Source organism: Python bivittatus, unplaced genomic scaffold (genome assembly GCF_059951505.1).
Source record: "Python bivittatus isolate LINGU-HERP-01145 unplaced genomic scaffold, Pbiv_v1 ctg000590_np1212, whole genome shotgun sequence".
Classification (NCBI taxonomy): domain Eukaryota; kingdom Metazoa; phylum Chordata; class Lepidosauria; order Squamata; family Pythonidae; genus Python; species Python bivittatus.
In genome coordinates, this window is record NW_028277086.1 from 14,554,757 (window position 1) to 14,579,297 (window position 24,541).

Here is a 24,541-nt window from a genome sequence, read left to right on the forward strand (position 1 = left end):
CTTTTATTTCATATTCTTACTTCTTGGATTGTGTACTTTTCAATGTGGCCTTTTTTATTTAGTACTTGTACTGAACTGAGACCAGACCACTACCCATGAAGCAAGTATTGCCCAAACTAAGTCTTGAAATTTTCCCATCTGTATTTGAGAGATTTCTGACCCTGAACGTGGGATCATTTATATTGAAAGCATATCTTCACTACTGAACCAAGTTCTCCATAGGATGGAGATGATGCCCTTGGACAGTTTGGAAGTGGTTTAAAATGAGTGATGTGTCACTTCCTTGACTATAGTTGAAGATTGTTCAAGAAATCGATTATGGAATGAGTTATGGAATGATTATGGATTTCAAGAAATCGATATGGAATCGATTGCTGTTCTGGGATTCTCAGGTTTTAGCAGGGGAAGGTAATACAGATATTAAGCAGCTGATCAGACCCCCCTCGCCCCCCATATTAAAACAGAATGTGTCCTTTAGTGGAGGATCCTTGCAGAATCCATTCTGATTCTTTGGAACGCCCAGTGTAAATCCAGGAATCAGACTGGGTGGGCTATGAGTTTTCACCATTATTTCTGAGATTGTGTCAGTATGAGTAATTGGGTGTGCTTGACCTAGGGAGGGAAAATTAATACTCTAAAGATTCCATATTAAATGTATGAACCTTTAAAGGTCTGTGTGTGTATCGTATTAATTATTGCATTGTGTTGTTGTTTTAGTTTTTTGCTAAGCTGCTGTATGCATGACCTACAGGCATTAAAAGAACAGCTCATAAAATTCTGTGTGAAGATATTAATTGATATCATTATTAGAACTAGAAACATGTGTTTTATGTATTTGGTTAGTTTGGCCTAATTACAAACTAAAACAACCAGGCTTTAAGCTGACATTAATAGGATTCTTAATATGACTCAGGATCAATAGCTCTGTATTAAAGATCCATGTGTTCTTCTTGGCTGTGTCCCCAGTATTTGGAGTATATCAAGATATAGGAAGAATTATTATAGAACTTAGAAAGGAGAGAGCTGCACTGGATTTGCATCAATGGATTGTTGATAATGTGTTGTTTGTCAACATTTGCATTAGGTCTGAGGTCCTTTCCCCGCCTTTCTTTTTTTTTATTAGTGCTGTGATTTTAATTAATTTAGACTGATAAATTTATACTTCTAAAAAAGCCTTAAAGTTCCACCCTTCTCTTTGGTATCATCTGAGAAGCTTAGCCTACAGTTTCCGTAGACTTGTCTTGCAGCAACTCAGAGTTTAGTCCACTTAGGAGTTGCCCAGGGGTAAATTATATGCTTTCTGCTGAACTGAGGAAACTGATCTCTTTGGTGGCTTTATAAAAAGCCATACAGTGCATTGTTTTAGGTGAATAAAGTTTTCTTTAAGTGGAGTCCCATAGCAGCATCATAGAAATTGCTTGCCTTGTTGTCTTCTGGGATTTGTTGTTGTCTTTTTAATTTTTTTTTTTAATTTTTTACTTTCCAGTCTATCTTACAGCTTTGGAATTCCCCGGCATATTTCCTGAAATAATAGTCCTAACCCTGATTAGTTTTCCAGCCCAGACTGCATTATCCAGAAGCTGTTGCTGGAGATTTTGAGTCATTTTAAGTCATTCTGGGTTTTATGATTTTATGTCAGTGATGCTGGATCAGATTAATGGTCCATCCCGGCTAAAATCTTTGTTCTTGCATTGGCCACCAGAGGACAGTGTGAAGAGGCCCACAACCAAAAGATGAAGCCAGGAACTTGTTTGTTGGTGTTCCCCAGCAATAAATATGCATTTGCCTAAGGTGCTGGTGGCATTGAATTGTATGGATTTCAATTATGGTCAAGGACCAGCTGTCAGTTATCCATTACCATAATCAAAAAGATGGACTGAAAAAGTGGTGATGGTGGCAGTGACAGGGGAAATAACATTTTCAAACAGACTAAGCTAAATAATATTTAACACAGGCTTTAAAAAAAATTCATGTACCCAATATACCTATGACAAAAAAACTCCACAACAGCAATAGCTATTGAACAGAATTAGCAACTCTTCTAGAGATTGCTTTACAGATCTGCTAGGAAGTAGATGTCCTTGTGCAAGGCGACTAGGGTCATTATTAAAACCATGTGCCAACCTATTTAGAATTGGCAGCAGAGGTACACATGCAGAATTGTCTAAATTTCCCCCATCAGGCATAGGCATATATATTATCTCATTAGGATGTTATTATATCTTCCATTAACATTAATGGTAAAACATTAAAACTCTCTAAACAAAAGTATTTCTGGTGAAGCATACACAAAATAATAACTAGGTGGACTGAAAGGTCTTCCAGATAAAGTCTATAGTATTTTAGTACTTTAGTACATTGTATAGTATAGTACAATGTACTTTAGTATAATGCTATGATGCAGTATGCTAGACCAGATGGATTGTTCAGTCTGATCTTGTTAAAGCTTTGTGTCAGGCACAGATTTAACCACCCACTGCCTTTCCACTCTACATTCCCAAGCAATCCAAAGAAGGTTAAACACAAAGCTAGTAATCATATCATTAGTAAACATGTCAAGAAATTATGCATACAGTGTCACACAGGAAACCTGTCCTATAGAGAAAGAGAGCAGGAACTATTTGAAATGCAGTGTAAATAAATGTATATATGTATGCCAGTCTCAAGGTTCAAATCCTTGGCCTCTTCCTCCTGCCTTTTCAAGTTAACAGACATTTGGCTGCTCTTTTCTTTGTCTTGAAGCTCTTTGCCACTTGTCCAGCTCTGTCTGGTGTGAGAATCCAGAGCTCTTGCATCACCACCTTCAACCCTTACATAGCTGGACTTATGGCTCTCTTTATGCTCTCCTGAGAAAGGGCAACAAGGGGTTGTGGGAGGGCCATGACTAATCTGCCTTTTTAGTTCCACACAGATCATAATTTTTCATGCAATCCTTATGAAAATAATAAGAGCAGAGGTCAATCAATGGACATGTTGTGCTTATTTGACCACATCCTTTCTTTGAAACACAGGAGCACTGTAATGTGAAAGCAAAATAATCTTAACTGAAATCTTCTCTCTAAACCATTACGTGCTGCCACTAACTATCATATAGTCAGATAATATATAATCTAATTTGGGGGGAAATGAGGGAGTAGTTTTTTCTCCTGCTTCTTCAAGTTGGACAGATATGTTCAGTATCCAGCAAATATTAGAGCAAAGAGATTGGATATCCGCTTGCCTGAAACCAAGGATTTGCATATTCATTAGTGACTTCCAACACCTTCAAAGAAAAACATCACTTGATTAATATCAGCTTAGGAATTGGCGGGATTTAGATTTCAAGAACAAAAACTATGTTCAAAGATGGGAAGAAATGATTTTCAATTTAAATGCATTGTAAGAGCTAATTGCCTTTCTCTTGCTTAAATTAACTTTATTCCTGCGCTTGTTCTCATAGTAATAAGGAATTAATGAAACCAGGCTATGGAATAGGCCTAAGTAGGTGCCTGTGGCTTAATAGAAGCTGAGACTTTATAATTATTGCTTAGCTCTTATTTCTGATTTTGGACCAACTGATGGGCATCAGACATAACCATTGATTCTGGCTGCACTTTGGCAGAATGCAGAAACACCTCAAATCAGAACATGGCATGTAGGCTAATTGATGGTGTCCTTCCTGTTTTCCCTTTTAGCATTTTGTGCTAGCCGTGGCAGAGGAGAGTTACTCTACATGAACTTTAGCTTGTCATTTTCCTTTGTGGGTCATATACAGTAACAGAGACCTCAGTTCAAAGACAAACTGACTTAGCTACACATTTACCTTTTTCTTTTGTACCCACCTAACCTTTGAGTTGTATGTTGAGGAAGTCAGTTCTCTTTCAGTGAAGGCTCAAAGGCCAGTGAGAATCTGGGATGGGCCTTGAGAAATGTTTGTGTTACTATCCGTTCTCTTCCTTCTTCCATCTCCCAGACTCCTTGCAAGAACGTGGTGAGTTCTGTAAAAACCTGATTCTGGGCCTCTTGTAGGTCACAAAACTGCCCACATTGTGACATTTTGGCCTGCTTTTTTAATAGCCTACACTGCCCCCATGTGGCTATTTTCCTGAAATCTGTTATTTCTGGAAAACAATGTGTGGGAGTTTTCCTGGGCAAAAGTTTTTGGGGGAATGCAACTTTGGCAGCTGGACACTCCCATTTCCCAATTAGAACAATGTCATATAAAATAAAATGCAATAATACCATATTTAGCATGTGAAAAGTTCACATTCTTCAGACTTTCTTGTAAACCTTATGATAGCCCTGTAAGATTAGTCAGAATTATCACCACAGTGTTGCTAATGAGGTTTTCCAAGTTGAGAAAAAGCAGCTTGTCTTAAGCCATACAACTCCTACATAATGTTGTTTTGGGACTACAACTCCCAACATTTCCAGCATGCTAAAATATAGACTCAACCCATCCAAAAAGCACCAGGTTGGGGATGGTGGCTTTAGATTATTTGCAATATGGTCATCCTGACTCACAGCAAACCCATTAGCTACTGTCTGCAGTGGGTGTATTGACTAATGATGTCACAAAAGGACCAAGTACTGAATATTCAGCAAATCCATTTTTTTTTAAGAAACGTTGGATATGCATATTAATTCTGCAGAAGAGGCCAATATATAGTAAGATTTCTTCCTTAAGGAGGAAAGTATTGCAATTGGATTCCTATTCTACTTCACATTTTACAGACCTAGTTACAGATTCCCATACCGGTTGTACGAAACTCTTGTTTTTAATTTTACTCATTTCTCTCTCTTTTTTTTAGTTTTTTTTTAAAAACTGTGGTCCTATTTTGCCGTGTTTTGTGTCATTTTGCAAAACAAAACTAAAGAACTACAGAAAATTATCTCATTAAGCTTGTTTGCAAGAAGGATACAGACTCTTTCAGCTAAGCAGCTGATTTCCAGAACAAATCATGGATGGGAAGAGAAAAGGCTAAATTGTTCCTTTCATCGCAAACACCCTAAAAGCAATCATAAGCACCTCATCCCAGTGGTGACAAATCAAATATCATATATTTTGTTCTCTTGAATGAAATATGAGAACTAGTTTGGTGCAGTGGTTAAAGGCACTAGGGTAGAAACTGGGAGACTGTGGGTTCTGTCCTGCCTTAGGCACAAAGCCAGCTGGAAGATTTTGGGCCAATCTTTCTCAACAGTAGGAAGAAAGCAAGGATCAAACCACCTCTGAAAAATGTTGCCCAAAAAACTTCATGGACTTGTCTAGGCAGTCTCCAGGAGTGAAGAGAAGGGAAGCGCCAGCCTTCCCAGGTAGACCAGACAGAAAACACGACCAGATGAGCTAATTCTACTTTATTGTAAGGGTAGATTAACAGAATCTTGCAAGTCTGAAAGTACAGTTCTCCCACCATCTTCTTTATCCCTGAGAAATTAGGGAGGATTTCTTGCTCCACCCACTATGCAGCTGTGGGCTATGCTCCCTCTTATCAGACCGTTCCCTAGGCAGCATCTCTTCACCCTGTCTCTTAAGGTCTTTTTCACATACCATTATGGGAAGGAGAGAGAGGGGAGGGAAGGGAAGGGAAGAAGGAAAATCTACAACCCAAAAGCAGAAGGTTCACTCACCAGAGCTGTTGTATAAGTTGCCAGCAAATGGTCATGTTGAACATGATAGAAAAGAAGTACTCTTAGATACATGAGGAGCAATCATATTAACTGTGTTTGAATTAAAAAGGCATTACATGAATGGAACTTGAATTCTTTCCCAATCTCATCCCAATTTGGGGGGGGGGGGGGACTCAGCCCTTCACTGGCCACCCCAAGGCCAAGCATGTCCCTCAATGCAAGAATCATTGCACATTCCTGTTAACAAAATATTGATCATCATTGGCCTGCAGTTATTCCAATTCGCTTGCACATCCATGTACCTACCCACATCTAAAGTCTGCTCTGTAAGTTTTATCCTTCCATGTCAGCCTAAATTGTCAATATAACTCAAAAATATCAAGTGTCCCTGAAATAATAGAAGGTACCTAGAGCTCATAATTGAATCAATTTAAAGAAAAGTATGCAGTTTTGTTTCAGTTCTTTTGCAGAAGAGTTCCAACAATTCTCTGGTAAACTGAGTTGGGAATCATTCAGTGCCTATGAGAGCCTGGATACAATGAGGCTTTGTTGCTAGTTACAGTAATATTCAGTCTTACTTGACTATTGTACAAATTAATTAGAGAGACTGTTGACCTTCTCCTTTACAGATGTAGTTGACTTTTCAAACTCCCATGATGTAGCTTAGCATTCTTAAATATCTGAAGAGCAAAACAGTTACTCTGCAATTTTGTCTATAAGTGAACCTCCTCCAACCTTGGGTTCTCCAGATTAGCTGGATCTTATTCCTAGGTAGAATAGGAAGGCTGGGAATTGAAGATTCAGCCTATCTGGGAGGCAGTGGGGTAGAGAAAGCTGTCTAATTAGTTCTGTCATTAATATATGACACCCTTAACAACTTTGTATTTTGTGAAGAGGTGATCAGTAAAATAGAATGATAGTGTGGGAATTTTCCATTTCTTGGCCATGTACCTGCATGGATATGTATGAGGATTCTTTTTAAAGAATTCCTGTGGGCAGTTGTTAATCCAAACATCTTCTTGATGGAGTATTTACAGATCACATCCAGAAGCAAATTGCCTTTCAAGTCTTAAAGAACTTGCCACTGAAGTATCTTCCTAGATCCAAATGTCCTTTTGTGCCTATGCAGTTGTAATAAATAATTCTAGGCCAACAGAATCTGTTAGCTTCTCCTAAAGAAACATAATTATTTTTAAATGACAAAACTGGACCCTTTGTTGATAAATGTTTCATATCCTGGCTGCTATGCTTGAATAACTTGTGTAAATAATGTATTAGCTCACGAATGGACTTAGCACATTCTAGCACATGCTGGCCAGCATAAAAAAAGAATGCTAAAAGGAAAGATGTTTGATCCTGCAAGGTGCTAAGCACCTTTTAGTACTGAAGGAAGTCAATATGGGGGGAATGGTGGAGTTCGCATCCACATTTCAGCATCTCACCAACCCTGTGTGATTTGAATGATCCAAATATTCAAAAGAGAGATGAAGCTAAACAGCATTAATGCAATCACTTTCCTATACTCTGGATGGGAAATTGAAATCTTTAATTCCTATACTTTCTCCCCAAAGATTGTGAAGTTTCCTAATCAGCATCTCTTCCCTATGCTCCAGAAAATAATAAAAATATAGACCTACGATGATTGGGAACACTTCCATGTGGCCACTAAATATAATTTTAGCTAATTGTGGGTTCTCTATCCCATACTTTCCCCTAATCTTATGCTGTCTAGATGGTTTGGACTATAACTGCTATCATCCTGTGCCTATCTAGACAATACTTGGAGCTGGGTAGAGTTGTCATCCTTAGCGTGTGAGTGGAACCAGGTTGGGAGGAAGCAATCCTAGGGAAGTTTTGTAGTGTCACAACTGAACTAGATTTAGCATGGTGTAGAATTTTACTCCCTTGGTCAGCATTAGCTGACTTCCATATCCGTGACTATTTTTTTTTTCAACTAGCAATGTTAGTATTGCACGATGTGTAATTTAGCTCAGTCACTTGGTGATAATTTTCTCTGCAAGTATTTCTTTGCATTGTACAGTATCTGTTCTCGACATGTGGCTCAACTGTTGTCTGGATATCATGAGTTGGTCTTGTACTAGACTTGGATAAAACGGTCTTCTTTTTTATACTTCTGAGATTTTAAGAATATTCCAGGATGGTTAAATGTAAGCAGAGATTCATTGTTCCTCTTGCCATGGCATAAACCTTAGTTTTCAAAGAAGCAAATGCAACTTAGACGTCACATGCTGCCCTCTATATGTTTGGGTTGTAGCCTCCATAGCCCATGATCATTTGCCATAGTGGACTTACGGAAGTTGTAGCAAAAACATCCAGAAAGGACCCGTTTGCCCACTCCTGTCCTAGTGTCCTGAGAAGGGAAGCAATGCTGATCAATCATTTTCTACCATTTTATTTTATGTCAATTTTATTCTGATTAAGAGCTGGTTCATTCCAACAGCAAAAGGGACACACATTTTATTTTGTGTTCAGTGTTCTCTGATTCTGTGTTCTTGAACTTCTCTTCCCCATTCTTTACTGCAACTTAATCTCTAGCCGCAGCGTTGTATGGAAGTAAATGAGGTTTACAGTGTTTGCAGGTTGAAATTTTTCTGTCTGTTGTGAGAAGTGATAGAGTAGCCATACTCACTTTATGCTGTTGATCAAAATGTGACTGTAGAGTCTGCTGAAAAAGTAGATTCAGTAAAATAGGTCAGTAATAGGGAAATCTCTGCATTGCCAACATGGGGAAGGATAATAGCTCAGAGGTGAAGTATATGCTTTGTATGGTAAGAATCCCAGATTTCACCTCTGGCATCTTGAAGTACATTGATGAAGGACTCTGAGTCCTTGGGAATCTGCTATCAGTCAGGGAAGACAGTACTGAGTTACTAGGTCTGGTATTTTGATGAGATCAATCCATTTCTGTGCCCTAAAACAGGATTCCTCAACCTTGGGGACTTGAAGATGTGTGGACTTCAACTCTCAGAATTCTGGGGCTTGAAGTCCACACATCTTCAAGTCCCCAAGGTTGAGGAACCCTGCCCTAAAACACATTGCTCTCTAGATTATGATTCCCATAATCCCTCACCACTGCCCTGTAGGCTGGGGATAATGTAACTCGGTCCAGGAAAGTCAGGAAACAATTGACCACCTATATAACTGGAACAGAAAGAGAATTGGGGGGGAGGGAAGCAGTGTTGGAGAAAAACAAAGGCAAAAGGGACACCCAGCCTCCAGTAAAGCTAGTTTAAATGGCTAAGAGAAGAACAAAGGAGCATCTTTCACTTTCAGAAGTTGTCTTTCTACAAGCATGCAACCACAAACTTTGAATAGAATACCACTGCATTTTTGGCTTTTTCATGTCTTCCAATGCAGAACCTTTTGGGAAGATTGATTTCTGATTCCAGAACCTAAACTGACCTTCAAGCATACTTTCCCCATCATTTATAAGGAATACAGATGCCCTCAGCAGCTGTTCCTCACCTTGCATATTCAAGGCAGCATGTGGAAAGGCATTGATTTCATTTGGCAGGGTATCTACAGTGGGCTTCAAAAGTGAGCAAGCATAATGGAATCAAGAATAGGAAATATTTGGTGGATCAACAAGGACCTCCAAGTGAGATGGAACAGTAGGTTTTGGTAATACTGAAAGCTTTGAGGGAGAGATTTTGGAATGTACTGTTTTTAAATTTAGTGATTAGGGTAAGTGGAAATATCAAGGGATCCACCATTTTAATGATCAATAGTCTCCTTTCCCCGCTAATCAACTAGGGCCAGATAATTTCTTCCTTTAGTATTACTTGCAATTGTAATGATGTTGTCATGACCCTTTTTGGGGATTTATTTATGAACAAATTAGTAATCGTAGAAAATGAGAACTAGGGGGGAAAAAAATTCCGCCGGTGGTTTCTTATGTAGACATTTTGTGATACCTCTACTGCTGGGAAACTGGTCTAAACTATTGGCTTTAACCTAACTATTCAAGAATTAAGCAAGAAATCTTTCCTTGGATACAGTACAAGAGTAATGGTTTTAGATTGCATGACCTCTTCCCTTGGAAAAAAACCTTGCTGCCTTGGCCATATCTGCAATATGTCCAACCAAAGAGCTGCTACATAGATTTATATGAAACAGGGTTTGCCTATTCACTGTAGATACACCTATCCTGTGAGATCATTAAAGCATATTTCACTTAGTAGAACCTAGTCTGACTTTAATGGCTTCTGTATCAGAGTATTTTTATATATAGCATAGCACTGCATGGTGAGCAGCACAGCAGCTATTAGTGGCAGTAAATGTGATTTAAGATATCTCAGTTAGTGCCCATCTGCATAGTGACATTATATCCTTGGTGTAGGAGCTGTGCTGCCTTCTTGCTTTTGCTCATTAATCTCCGTTTTTGCAGGTTGGTCTTCCAGATCTGGGCTTCAAAAACCTGGTGCTCCACTAGAGTTTTTTGAATTTTTTCTCTGTTGCCACCTGGATTTTTGCAATGCAGATTTGGTAGCTCAGATCAAAGATGCTGAAAGCTGCCATCATTGTAGGCATTAGTCTTCTCCAAACAAGTACCCTCTAGGTGTGTCAGGGATGCAGGTTTTAGAAATGGAGTTATTACGTGAAAGAAAAAACATCATTGAGATTTTCATTGGGTTACTTTTCACAGCCTTCTCTGGCCATTTAGTTAAAAGAAATAGGCCTTGTTTATTTCCCCATGCCAACATTGCCTCCATCCATGGGGCGATGGGTCTCTTGGCATGGAGGTTGTTATGTCATGCTTCTCTGATGAAAGTTGCCTAATGAAGCAAGATGCCCAAATGGCAATTCTTAGGTAATGTAAAAATCAACTATCCGAAGCCGCCATCCACAACCTGGTACCCTTCACACATGATGGAGTTAAATTCCTAGAATCCTCTGACAGCAAGGCTACAGGAGACTGAGACTTTTGGAAGTAGAAGGCCAACTATATATAAAGGGTACAAGGTTGGTCTAAACATTATTTCTGCCATCTAGGTTCCTCCTATGCTTGTAAGGTAGTGTTCAGTTAAGTTAGGAAGAATTTCCTAACAATAAGAACAGTTTAATGGTGCCAGGGTAGAAACCAGGAGGCTGCAAGTTCTAGTCTCACCTTAGGCATAAAGTCAGTTGAATGACCTTGGGGCAGTCACTGTCTCAGCCCTAAGGAGTTTCCTCCCATTCTACCTTCTATAACTCCGAAGTTGTTTCCTCCTCCTCCTCCTCCTCCTCCTCCTCCTCCTCTACAAATGGATCAGACAGTAAAATGTTGCCCTATCATGTCCTACCACTCAGCATTCCAGGACACTCCATTTTATTCCTCCTGCTCTTATGCTTTCCCCCTTTTTTTTCTTCACACCCTCCTCAGCATTTCATACTGAAATATGAAATGCTGTATTCCAGTGCACTATTGTCAGTCTTCCTGGAGTTGTTTTCTGAAGGGAAGGTAGAATATTGCAATCCTTTATTTTTTCCAAAGCCCCATCCTGTCTTCTTCCTGGATATGGATGATAGCATTCTGGTTCCATGAGGAGCAGAACTCAGAGAATTGATGTCATTGTTAGCTCAGTGATATCATTCTTTTATTTTTCCCCTTAAACTTGCATGTTGTCCAGTTTTATTTATATTTATACATTAACACTCCATGTAGCGGGGAATGGTGGGGGTGGCAGATAAGACTCAAGTAACATCAGTTGTAGTTATAATGGTTAGGCCAAGGGGGTAATCTGGTGCAGGCTAAATGGTACATGGAGCTGAAGCAAAGTAGTTGGTGAGGTCTGAAGTGATAGACACACCTGTTCTCTCTCAGGCACCTTTTCTCTCTGGCTCTTTCCACCAACCCCACCCAGCAGCAAGCTGCAAGGAAATGAGATAATATAATCATAGGGTTGGGAGGGATCCTGGAGGATCATAGGGTTGGGAGGGATCCCACACCCCTGCCCAGGACAGGAATCCTCAGAACGTCCCAGACAAATGTCTGCCCAACCTTTCCTCAAAACCTTCAGTGCTGGAGCCTCCGCAACTCTAGAAGGCAGGCTGTTCTGCTAGTTAATGGCTCACAGTTGGATCTCCTTCTGCAAAGCTTCCAGTTCAGATATCTGAAATAAACTTTTCTGGATGAATGTGTCCTTTCATGCAGTGTATCTCAGACATAAACGGAACTGATTTCATTCTCCCTGTCCCTTCAGAATCCATTGTTTTCCCTCTGTGGTCTCCTTTGGAGCTTCAGAATTTCCTTCAGTGTCTGACTTGTCTTTCAAAGAGCTAAGGCTACCATCATTTCTAGATATGCTACCATTTTGCTCATACCATGGTATATTTGGGTTGTCTGCATCAAGGAAGCTATGGTTGGCTAATCCAACACTAATGAACTGGACAAAGAGAAATTCTCCCATGGCTGTCTCTCAGCACTTGGCACAAAAATCCTTTTTATGTTGGTTGCAAGGTCATCAGATATCATTATAGCCGAGTATTAAAAAATTCAAAGAAAGGAGGCAGTGTGTTTGATTTATAGAATAATTATCTTGCTTTAGCTCTAACTTGGCTTTGGCAATGATTCTGCAAGTACTCGAAAATTAAATCCATTTTTTATGGCACTACAAGGTATTATCTCACAGCAAATGATAATTAAACACCTGTGAAATCAATTAGCCCTTTAAGCGGGGGGAAAAAGTTTTCCAATTATGTATTTGCACCTTCCAAACTTTATTTCCTGTTCATGAGAACTAGAGCCCAACTGGAAAGTAGCTTGACATTTCTACCAAGGGTGGGGTGTAGGAGTGTAAAATTATCCCTAAATGACATTGAACTTGAATCCAGACAGCCAATTTAAGGCCCACAATGTTTGTCCAATTAGGCTTCAGAAGGGCTCCTAGACAGTTGTCCCTCTGTCACAGACCTGAGTTATTGAGTTCCCTACAAAACCTGGTACTCACTTTGTGCTTCACTGCAAGTTTTACAAGAAAGCTTATTTAAAAGCCAAGATGCTTTATGGAAAACAGCCATCAAGATGTTCTGTGGATCAGAATCAGGGGTTCTGTTTGGGTTCTCTCGCTTTCTCTGCAGTACTTCTGGACTGTTGGCATGAACCATTCCTGTGGTGCAAACTAGTTAATCAGTGAATCTTGAGATTTTATACATTGCAAAAAATAAGGAAGGGCAGGTGGTAGCAGGTGGCTGATCTCATCTGGGCTGGGAAGGTAAGCAGGGCCATGCTTGATTGGTAGTTGAATGGGATTTCTTCAGGAAATTCCTGGGTTTTATGCTAGACTGGGAATTTGGCTAAAAAAAAAAAAACATTCTGGGAGAAGGTAAAGATAGTGTTGTTAGTGTGGCCAAGAACATGGCATGGCTGTGATCATATAGTCACCAGGAATCATGCTCAGTTCTTGAGAGTCTCTGCTTTTACTTGCCATTTTGCCCTGCAGTATCATGTGTGTTTAATAACTTTAGCTGTTGAATGTTTAATTAATCCAGATGCTTTGTTGGTAAGAGAGTGTTTTTCAGTGAGATTTACAGATTCAGAGAAAGGATGTTGGAATTACTGGGTATTTGCTGGGGCAGTTTCTAATAATAGGAGGAGGGGAAAGAGAACCACACTTTCTTTAGTCCAGAGAGAATACTGGGCATTTTCTTAATTACACTGTTCACAATGGACTACTGAAAATTAATGGGTAGGTAGGCGATTTGCAGTGCAGGTAGTCCTTGCTTACCAACCACTTGTTCAGTGACTGTTTAAAGTTCTGATGGTGCTGAACAAGTACTTATGACCAGTCCTTGAAGTTCTGGCCATCACAGCACCCCCACGGTCATGTGATCGCAATTCAGGCGCTTGGCAGCTGGCTCTCACGACAATTACAGCATCTTGCGATCACATGATCATCATTTCTGACCTTCCCTGCCGGCTTCCCACAAGCAAAGTCAATGGGGAAGCCAGCAGGGAAGGTCACAAGTTGCTCTGGTAAGTCCTCCCCGGCCTTCCTGCTCTTGTACCCCACCTTGCTGTCCACCCCACAGCCTTCCTACACTCACGCCACACTACACAATCAATCCCCCAGTGTTCCTGCACTTGTGCACGGCCTGCAACAGACCTCCCAAGCCCTTGTCCAGCTACCCCAACTCACACGTGACCTGCGCTGCCCCTCCCAGGGCCTCCCTCGGCCTCCCCCACATTCCTGCAGCACCCCTACACTCCTCATCTGGGACTCCAACTTCCAACTTTCTGCATTACAACTCGTGTGTCTTGGGGTTACAGTGGCAACCGGGACTGCCAGGATTGTCATCACTAAGCAATGCAGTCACATGACATTGCACTTTACTACTGCATCACTTAGCGACAGCAATCCCAGTCCAATTGCCATCGTAACCCAAAGACCACCTGTAGATTGGGAAGAATTTCTGACTCCCCAGTGGTTTAATAATTACAACAATATGACTTTTTTCTTCTAAATTAGACTGCTGAGGTAAAGAAAGCTTCAGTGTAATCAGGTGGTTATGAAAAGCTTGCTGTGGGATAAAAAAAAAGTTATAGGATATGGTTAGAAGCACCTTGTTCTTTAATACTAGAGAACTTTATATAGTATAGGCTATATGATGTTTTGCTAAAAAAAGAAAACACAAAAAGGTAGATCCATCTGAAGCTTGCCCACTCTATGCAGTAGACTTTCTTATAGTTACATACATTCAGTATGGAGCTCCATGAGAAGTCTTCTTCAAGATATGGAAATTCCGTGGTAGGTAAACTGAAAAGGAAACACTTCATTGAAAGTAGGACAGTTCTTTTTTGAAACCAGCTATTGGTTTTCAATCATTGATCAAGACCTTCAATATATCCTCCCCTAATTTTGTATAGTACTTATGCCCTTTATGTATGCTTTAAATGAAAAGGATCGTACTGACAAAATTCAAGAGGGCTGTGGTTTAAGAATAAATCCCATATTTGTCAATTTTGAAGAGTACCAGTCTGATTTAATAGACTATTCGTGAATCTGCTTATTAAGATAGTAGAAAAAGATTCCTCTTTATTTTCTGGAGATCAAAGTCTTCGGTTTTGAAAGAAATAAATACTTTTTATGCTGGTAATTTTGGAACCAAATGACTGGAAATCCTTTTTTAATTTTTTTTAAATCAATGTTCAAATTAGTTTAGGAGTGAGTCACACAGTATTTGGAGGGGGGAGTAGTTTCCTAAATTAGTTGTAATATTTTCAGCGAAGTGACAAGGGGAAAACCTCAAACACCTGGAAAAATGTGAGGTATGTCTTAACAAATTGAGCTGAACCCTTGCCATCTGTTTGTAATGCGTGGAATAATAAAGAATCAGAAATTCAAAGAAGTTCCCAAAGTTTGATTGACAAAGGAAGAGGAGAAGAAGGAAGGGGAAGGGGGGGAGGAGGAGGAGGAGGAAGAGGAAGAGGAAGAGGAAGATGATGAAACATTCTGGTAAATGAAAATTACATGAACATTGTACATTCTGGTAAATGCCAACACAGCATTTCAGTGTTTACACCTGGATGATAGATGAGGTCGTGTATGTTTTCTCAGCTACGGGTGGTAGAAAGGAGGGATATTTCAATTAAAGTGTGAATAAATTAGAATTGATTACAAATAGGGCCATTTGTTTATAGCTGGAAGCATGTACCACTTAATCATTGTGGAAAAGAGCCTGAAAGCTAATAAAATGTGTGACAGATTCTTCTGGAATGAAGTAAGTTGTAGGGTGCGAGGACTGTTTCCATCAACTCCAGCAGGTGGCATTTATTTATTTATTTGCATATATGTGTATGCTGTCATCTCCTACAATTCTAGTAAACTTGAAAATGTTTCTAGTAAAACCTGGAACACACACTGCATAGACCACATTAAGAGATATTCATAAGTACGACATAGCACGGACCTCCAAATTAAATAAAACAATACCCCCTTGAGCTGCTTCTGTTCTATTGTCCCTTCTGTCTCAGAGACCCACTAGAAAACCCTGGTTTTGGTTGCTTTCTGAAATGAGGACAGAAGGGACAGGTTATTCCAAAGCAGAGGGGCTGCTACTGAGAAACCCAGTTTGGGGGCTCACTCCTCCTTGACTTCTTGAGGATTAGGAATTCTCAGTCTATCCTAGGCAGGCAGAGTCTGTCTGGGTTGCTTGAAGTGTTGTGGCTTGGCAAGTTCACCTCTACCAGCTGATGTTCTGAGAAGGCTGGTGGAGCAACCTGAGGTAAACAGGAGAAGACTTTTGGGGTGATAAAAGCCCAATACAAAGTCTGACCACCAATATTTTAAAGGAAATTACTGGTAATACAAGGCCATTGACACACACATGCCCGTTGATTAGGAAAAAGCCTCAGGCAGGAGTATCCTGTTCCATTGATTGTAGGGTTTTGTGAATCAGTACGTACTGCTTCTCTGAGTACCTTTCGAGAGCAGTCTGTGCCTTGTTTTATAATGGGCAATCCTAAAAGTTCCTATCATGACGTCACCATATATATGATAGAGATATTGGTAAACATACTATGATACAGACTAAATAGAACCTCATCACATTTTTCTCACCTTAAATAATATGTGGCAGACACAATTCATTAGCAAGTTTCAGTATTCTAATCCAGAAGCAAGCAATATGTGGGGGCTTAGTGGTAGAAATGAAATTCTGAGAGCAGGTCATAGGCAGAAAAGGTTTGCAATGGTCCATTGTCAGAAGCAAACTGGAAACATTGTGGGGCCACCATCTCCTCTAGCTTCTCTGGATGGTTCCTACCACCACTATTGTACTCAACAGTGTTGACTTTTTTCTTCCTGGAAGACAAGCACATTTAAAAATAAGTTGTAGAGTTGCAGGCCCTATTCGTTCATATTTTCTAAAATTGCCTATGTGAAGTCAAGAAATTTTTGAAAATGATAATGCTATCTTAATATTGCTCATTGCAATGTGCCAGTTTTTCATGGTTATTTTAACATTTAAATTAAATGTCAGGTTGGACAGAATTGTCAGGGGCAAAGGGAGGTATCTGGTAATCCTCTGCTACTGCTGTAGTAGAATGCTTAAAGAATTGATCACTATTAATTTTGAAATACGTTTTCTCTACTAGCCAGTGAAGGAAGTTTTCATAGTAATATGTTAGCATTGTCTCATAGTTTTTCCCCCTCTACAGACATAACCATTTTTGGCGTTTCAGAATTCCACCACCCCAGAAACAGAAAGTGGTGTTATGTTACCTAGATGCATCTCGTTTGTGGGTTAATGCAAATTATTATTATTAAAATGCAAATTATTTTACCCCAACAGTCTGTCTACAGTTGCGAGAAAAGGATTACACATGAGCTACCTTGAACACTCAGCAGAATAACTGAGATACTTCTCAGTGTTAACAGTTCTTCAGATTTAAGGTTTTCATATAAATAAAACACAAAACCCTCATGACTATTCAATCAGCCGATGTTAAGCCTGGAGAAAGTTTTGCAGTGTTGCAGAAAGAATCCTCTGTTAGGAAGCATATGTAGATTTTTAAGAGTAGCATCCTGAATTGATTCACCCATCTATATACTTCACCACATTCACTTGCTGTTGCATCTGTGAACATTTATGCTTGATAACTAATGTATTTTAGATTATAAGGAGGGGAATGAAAGTTAGCTCTTTGGCATTAGCAGTAGGATAAATGTTTCATATACACCAGGGCCAGCCTAGATATTCTTTGCATCTTACATCAAGCACCAGTAAGGGTGGAAACTCAAATCCTTCCAGAAAAACCACATCAAGTAAATAACTGTTAAATTAATAAGATGAGAGTAACTTGTTGAGACTGCAGGCACATGACATCAGGAAGTTAAACCACTGATTTGGGGAATTGATTTCAGCTCATATTCAGCTGTAAGCTGTTCCAGATAAAACCAATAAAGGTTCAATAACCAAATGTTTATATATAACCAACTGAGATCCAGTTCACATGATTTAAAATCTAAGGCAAACAATTAAGAAGAATAATTTGCAAGTGATACAGAGTATTTGGGAATACATTTATGCAAACACACATTATAGTATATGAAATGGGCCTGAGGTTCTCAACAATGTGTTTCTGTCTGGCATTAGCTGCAAAGCTGAACTTTTCTTGGTCCCTGAGCCACACAGTGTATAAGATTTGAGATTCTCATATAGTAAATTTCTATTTCTGTTCAGCTTTAATAGAACAGTCTTCAGGATAAAAAGCGCTCTATATGGGGCTACCCTTGAAGAGTATCTGGAAGCTACAGTTGGTTCAAAATGCAGCTGCGCGGGCAATTTTGGGTGCCCCAAAGATGGCACGTTACACCTTTGCTGTGCGAGCTGCATTGGGTGCCAGTTTGCCTCTGGGTCCAATTCAAGGTGTTGGTTATCACCTTTAAACCCTACATGGCGTGGGACCAGGTTACCTGAGAGACCGTCTCACCCCATTATATTGGCCTGTCTCACCTGGCCAAGCAGAGAGGGTATGCTGCAGACACTGTCGATGAATGAATGTTGACTGGCAGGGCCCGGAAAGGGAGCCTTCTCTGCCGTGGCCCCCACACTATGGAATACCCTCCCCCCAGAGGTGAGGCAGGCTTTTACTCTCTTGACCTTCTGCAAAGTAGTTAAGACCTGGCTCTGCCAACTGGCATGGGGTGAGAAAAGGGGCAACCAGCCCTGGGGGTGGCTAGCACCTTGAAGATGCTTCCATATATTAATATCTTTTCTATCTGCAGCACCTTGGAAGATATTATTATTTATGTATGTATTTGGTTTTATTGTATTTTATACTATTCTTATTGTATTTTAATTAATATTTATTTGTTGCTTTTATTGTAAACCGCCCAGAGTCACTTCCTCATGAGATGGGCGGTGTCCAAATTTGAAATATAAATAAAATAAAAATTACAGGAAATAGGGATATTTCAAAAATTGCTCACTAATGTTTAGATTTTCCACTAGTTGTAAAAGAACTAAGATAGGTGGGAGTATTTGAAATGTTTGTCCAACAGACAAAATATTTTGATGAAATGGAACTTCATATATCTCATCAGATGCATGGCTAGCTTTATTGGATTTTGATATTATTATTTATTACTATTTATTAAATTTCTCCCCTGCCCATCTCCCCCCAATGCGGGAACTCTGGAGGCCTCTATGGGGCTAGCCATCCCCATGCTTGAGGTATTCCCTCCCCACCCCAGGCCAAGTGGCGGAACCAGGTCTTCAAAGCCCTTTGGAAGGCCAGGAATGAGGGGGCTAATCGCACCTCCAGGGGCAGAATGTTCCAAAGAGCGGGGGCTACCGCAGAGAAGGCCCACCTTCTGGACCCTGCTAATCAAAGTTCTTTCACTGAGGGGGTCCGAAGCATGCCCTCTCTGTGTGATCGGGTGGGACGGGTTGAAGTCATAGGAGAGAGGGGGTCCCTTAGGTAACCTGGTCCCATGCCATGTAGGGCTTCAAAGGTGATAACCAACATCTTGAACTGGACCCAGAAACAAACTGGTACCCAATGCAGCTCGTGGAGGGCCTGGATGGGGAACAACAGGGTTCTTACCAGCCGAAGCCTGTTGTTCCCCATCCAGACCCTTACAGCCTCCAGGCACTGCGAAAGGGCAGCCACGGCATCACTTACTTCACCTGGGATGGAGATGTATAAGAAGCCACATCAGCTTCTGGGGTCCTCATCTGTTGAGTAATGGTGCAGTTGCAGAATTAGCACCAGCATTCATTAATTCTATTACTTCATCAGTCATATAGTACAGCTACCTGTTTGACTCTCTGAATTAAAAGACAGTTTAATCTGTTTGAAAAAGCATTTTTCTCTCTGCTGATGGGTGAGGGTGGTACTGCATCCATTGTTTTATCCGCATAAAGAGAAATAATTGATTCAGATGGAAAATCCACATTATTAGCTGCTAAAGCTGTACTCTCAAAATTTAAAGCTTTTTACCAATGCTGTCATAAAGCATGCTAATAATAACCTCCTTGAGGTCAACAGTACTTATTGGGGGGTTAACAGAGTTGTACTGCACATTTTCAGTGCAAGATTCAGAACACTTAAATGTTTCACTTTCTTAAGTAGATCTGTAATTTGAAAAGCCATGAGTATTTTAAACAACGCACGCTAATTTTAATCTGTTGAATCCACTGATAGCCACTATAGTTTGATTAAAATGTCCCTAAATTGTTTATCTCTGCTTACATATTGTGATGATAGCATAAAAGTAATCTTGGTTCACTTTTGTAATGAATGCCCATGTTTCCAAAACTGGTTCATGCTGTAGACATGTTTTAAGAATGATAGTTCAGTTTTTAATATAACGCATGAATGGCTACAGCATCAGACTTCACCCAAAAGGCAATTGAGGCCTGCAGTTTTACAGGAATTCGAGAACTTCTGAAAGTGCTTCTGAAAAAAAAATTGGGAAGCTATAACAAAAGAATTCTAGTGACTGCTGACTTTCAAGAACAAGCCCCGTGTGTGGAAACAGGATTAAAATCCTTCTGCACCCTTTTCTTTCTCACAGGATGTAAAGGCTGTCAGGCCTCTCTTCTGCACTAGAATACCATTTCCATCTGTCCCTTATTTTGGGAACAGTCAAACCTGCTATCATATAGGTTTCAACTGACTGTGTGAACGCTAGCTCTCACATATAGGATGAATTCTCTCTTGGAATTTCTAATTTAATTACCAGTTCATAGTTAACCACTGTACTACATTTCTGAGATGAGGGACTCCTAGCATGAGATCAGCTCACAAGAGCTGAGAAGAATGTTTTGGAATGTGCCTTGCAAATCTCATCCAGAAGGCTTTAAACAAGAGTGGGGGTGGGAGAAAACAGAATAGAAAATAGTGCAAAACCAAGTTTGGGGTATAGGACTGGAAGGTTTATACAGGACGTGGAGGTATCCAGTAATGGGTATATAAATAGGTAAAGGATAGGTAAATTATATCACCCAAGGATTCCAAGAAGTACCCAAGAATTACCCCAGGTTCAGTGCAAATTCACACAATATCAGGAACAAACAGGCAGAACTAAAAATCTTAGGAAGGCAAATATGATTTAGTAGTATTACAGGAACCTGGTAAGACAAAACTCTTCAGTACACCACTTGAGACCTCTAGCTTGACACAAAGCCACTTGTTTGGTACAGTTGTTCCACCAGCTCTGTTCTATCTAATTATACTCCAGCCTCATTTTGCCATCTTCTCCACTAGGATCAAATGGGAGTTAGACAGCCATTGAGGTATTTAAACATAGGCTAGATAGCCATCTGTTGAGATTGCTGTAATACTAGTTTCTTGCACTGGGCTGGAGGCTGGGCTAGATCATCTTCAAGGGCCCTTCCAACCTTACATTCTATGATTTTGTGATTTCACTGCTGAAAAATATTGAGTAGTCTGCAACCACTGGTATCTTTAGCAAAAAAAAAAAAAAAAAATGAAAGAGTTGTATAGATGAGCAAGATTAGATCCTTTTGATCTTTAATTCAATGGATTTTTAAGTGTCCTCCTCCTCATAAGTGTGTGCTCCTGACTCCTTAAGGATCAAAGTAGTAGAACATATGCTTTATATGTAGGAAGTGTCAGTTCAAGCTTGAAGAGTGCCTGTCAATCAATTTGGATAATGAGGATCTAGGACCATTCATCAGTTTCCACAGAAGTCAATGCTTTGTATTCTTCTAAAATGGGATGGAGGTAAAAGTGTCTTTGTCCTTCTTTGGAGACCAGCATAAGGGGTTTGATGGATATCTGACTAATATGCATTCTGTAGGTTTGAAAAGCACGCTCTCCTTTTGTTCAGCAGCATTCAAAACATGTCAGGAAAAGAAAGAGAATAGGACCTGTAAAGGAAAGCTTTTTTTTTTCTTCCCTTGGAATGCCCCATATAATCTGTTTGAGCTTGGGATCTTTTGCACCTGGCACATATGCTTTTTCATTGAGCTATATTCTTTCCCAAACTGTATGAATCTTCAGACTAGATATTGCTATTGCACTGTTCTTTGAGCATTTCAGGCACCAAAGATTTCTAGTTTTGAACTGTTTACCTAGATAGAGTTCTGGTAATTCAGCAAGTATAAGGTAACCAATTTCTATTTGAGATGGTACTAAGTGCTCATACCAAGTGTTTCTCACTTTTTTCTTTCAGTGTTTGGAAGTTCCTTCTTATGTAGCTAAAAATGACAATTTCTAGAATTTGTAGCTTTTCCCAACGTTAAGGGTGTTTTACAGTTACAGTCCATGAATGCTGGGGAATATAGGACCAATGCATGTAAATCCTAGTAGGAAATGTATACTTGGATGCGTGGAAGACTTTTCTCCATGCAGCATATCTTGAAAAGAAGATGTTTAATGTATAGGGAAGGAAAAAGGTGACTGAGAAGTAGAAATTACTTTTACTACTACTACTACTACTACTACTACTTCTTCCTCTTCCTCCAGTTTGACTTCTGTGAATGGGACTGTGTGGACTATTGAATTGCAGCTTGACTTCACTATCCATGCTAACTCAAAGAAACCACTGTTATTAATTATTATTCTGCTTCAGACAAATAGGGTTATATATGTGCTGTGATTCCATAGGGGCACAGAGAAATGATATGATATGGAATGAAAGAGGTTCCAGCTTTCCTAAAAATGTGTCCCTTTTTCCCTTCCTCCATATAGGCAGCTTCCTAGCCCTTCCAGCTATGACTGAAATTGGAAATATGGGCAAATATGCTGTAGGTGAGGGTAGGGTTCCAAATGTCAGGATTTTCTTTCTCATGGGAAAGGATTCATCCCGTTATCTTTACAACAATAACAAATAAATTTTGACTACAGAGATCATGTGAAAAACACGTGTTATTGTGTGTTGTGTATTGTGCTATTTACTGCCACCTATTGGCATGTGTATGCTAGTTACCCAGTGGGGGTGGCATAGAGCAATAATACAAGGGGAGGAAAATGTTCAGCCTCTCTGAGTAGTTGTTAGTTGTTTTAGTTTTAGCCACTATGTAGGTTTTATGGGCTACGTAGTTGTAACAAAGTACCAAGTAGCGTACCTCTTCTCTAAGAGTTTGTAGCTAGAGATTTTGTTAAGCTTGTGTTGCTAATAAGTCTTGGATGCTACATTAAATGAGAAGATGTGTTTTTCTTTATATTTTGTATGATATTTGCATTTTATGGAATTTTGCATTTTTATCAATAAACACCAGTTAGTATATATTTTCTGACTGGATTTCTTTGGGAAACAAGAAATGGACATTGCATTGTGTTTGCTGTCATGGCTAATATTTTCCTGGAGTTTTTGCTGCGCTCTGCACAAACAGGAGTGTTTGTGATTATCACTCTGCCCGACACCAAAATCCATGTGTTTCAATCCCCGCCCCACAAATAGTAAAACTAAATGAAGCTCTATAAAGTTATCAGCGTTGCAGAATAAAAGAAAGTCTGCATTCTGCCCATTTGCATAACCCAATAGGTTGCAGAATTCTGTACTACCACACTCCGGACCGTGGATCACTTTCATTTTATTTTAGCATGGCGCTCTCGTTGGGAAACCTGATAAAATGACATATTTTAGCTTCATAGACAGCCTACATCAATACTTCAGAATGATTGCAAACAATTTGCCCTGCTTTAGGGATATGATGGCTGGTTTAAAAAAGGGGAGGGGGGTTTTGTTTGCCTAGTTAGTACCTGGATAACATCACAAGGAAATCCCAAGGGTGAAGGCTGGAATGGGAAGTTGGAATTCGTAATGGCTACTCCCAAGAAAGCTGCAGGCCTTGATCCGTGTAGTCATCAGGAGCCACGTGCAGTTCAAAGGCACATTACCTTGTTTCTGTGCTGCAGGCTGCAGTGAGGTGTGGAAATGGGCAGCCACGCTTAATGCTTTTACCGAAGCATTGAGAGCATCTACACATCAGGTTGATGCTGAAACAGGAAAACTCAGGTTATGCTTGCTTGGGCAGCCTGTATGCTAAAATTGGAACAATGCAGAGCAGATTAGCATGGCCCCTGTGCAAGGATGGTGTAGGGGGCTTGGGTGGAGCAATTGGCCTTTTAGGGGGCCTTCCAAGGGCTCTTAAATGAGCGCAGGGCAAAGGAGTGAGCACAGCCAGGACTAAATTTGATTTAAATTAACTGTAATTAAAATTATAAATTAAATGCAGTTAATGCTATTCCTCCCTATGTATTTCATCATTCATCCCTGTTTGGCCACATTAAAAATTCAAGATTTGTTCTTAAAGCAGGAAGCAGCATACAAATTTTCTAAATTACATTCAGTGGCAGCATTTTGAGTGTGCTGTACTGAAGTCTTAAAGGCACAGGAGCAGATAAAGACCTTTCCTTTTTCTGATCATCTTGCAGTCAGTCTCAAATAGATGTTATCGTGAGTTTTCCAGTATTTCCATGCTCACTGAAGATTTGATCAGGGAATCCAGTGAAATCTGAACAACTGGCTGGGCCGCATTGGAATTAAATCTTGTTTTGTGCAGACATAAATAAAGAATTAAAGACTGAGATTAAAGATGGTAGGGAAAAGATAGAAGATTTTTTCTTTCTTTTAGATGTTTTGTAGTTTTAAATGACATTTCATTGGACTTAACGAAGTTTATCTTAACTTACTTCAAGGGCCCTTTTTCATGCAAATTCTACACTCTTGTTTAAGCCAGTAGAATTTCCTAGTGATGAGTCCTGTAATTCAAAATTAGCTCACATCTGTCTTTGTATCTTCTAAGAGAATAAATATAAAAATAGACCTGAATTTGCATTTCTGTATATTCTACTCTTTTTCCCCTCCCCACTACAAAAACGAGATTTTTTTTAAAAAAAAATCAGTGTCTCCAGGCTATGATTAAATGAGATTATTAGGGCTGGGTAAATTTTGCTGCATGATTTTATCTGTCAAAGTAGCACCTATTTGCAGTTTGCAAAAAATCTCTGGAG

The 24,541-nt window shown here is 39.7% G+C and overlaps 1 protein-coding gene and 1 non-coding gene across 2 annotated transcripts in view; both read left to right on the plus strand.

Moving 5' to 3' along the window:
* Window positions 1-24,541, plus strand: part of EXT1 (exostosin glycosyltransferase 1) — a 259,809-nt gene that overhangs the window by 195,643 nt on the left and 39,625 nt on the right. The window lies entirely within an intron of this gene.
* LOC112543408 (U6 spliceosomal RNA) lies at window positions 23,547-23,654 on the plus strand. The gene has a single exon (XR_003086674.1). It is a non-coding gene; the product is annotated as a U6 spliceosomal RNA (small nuclear RNA).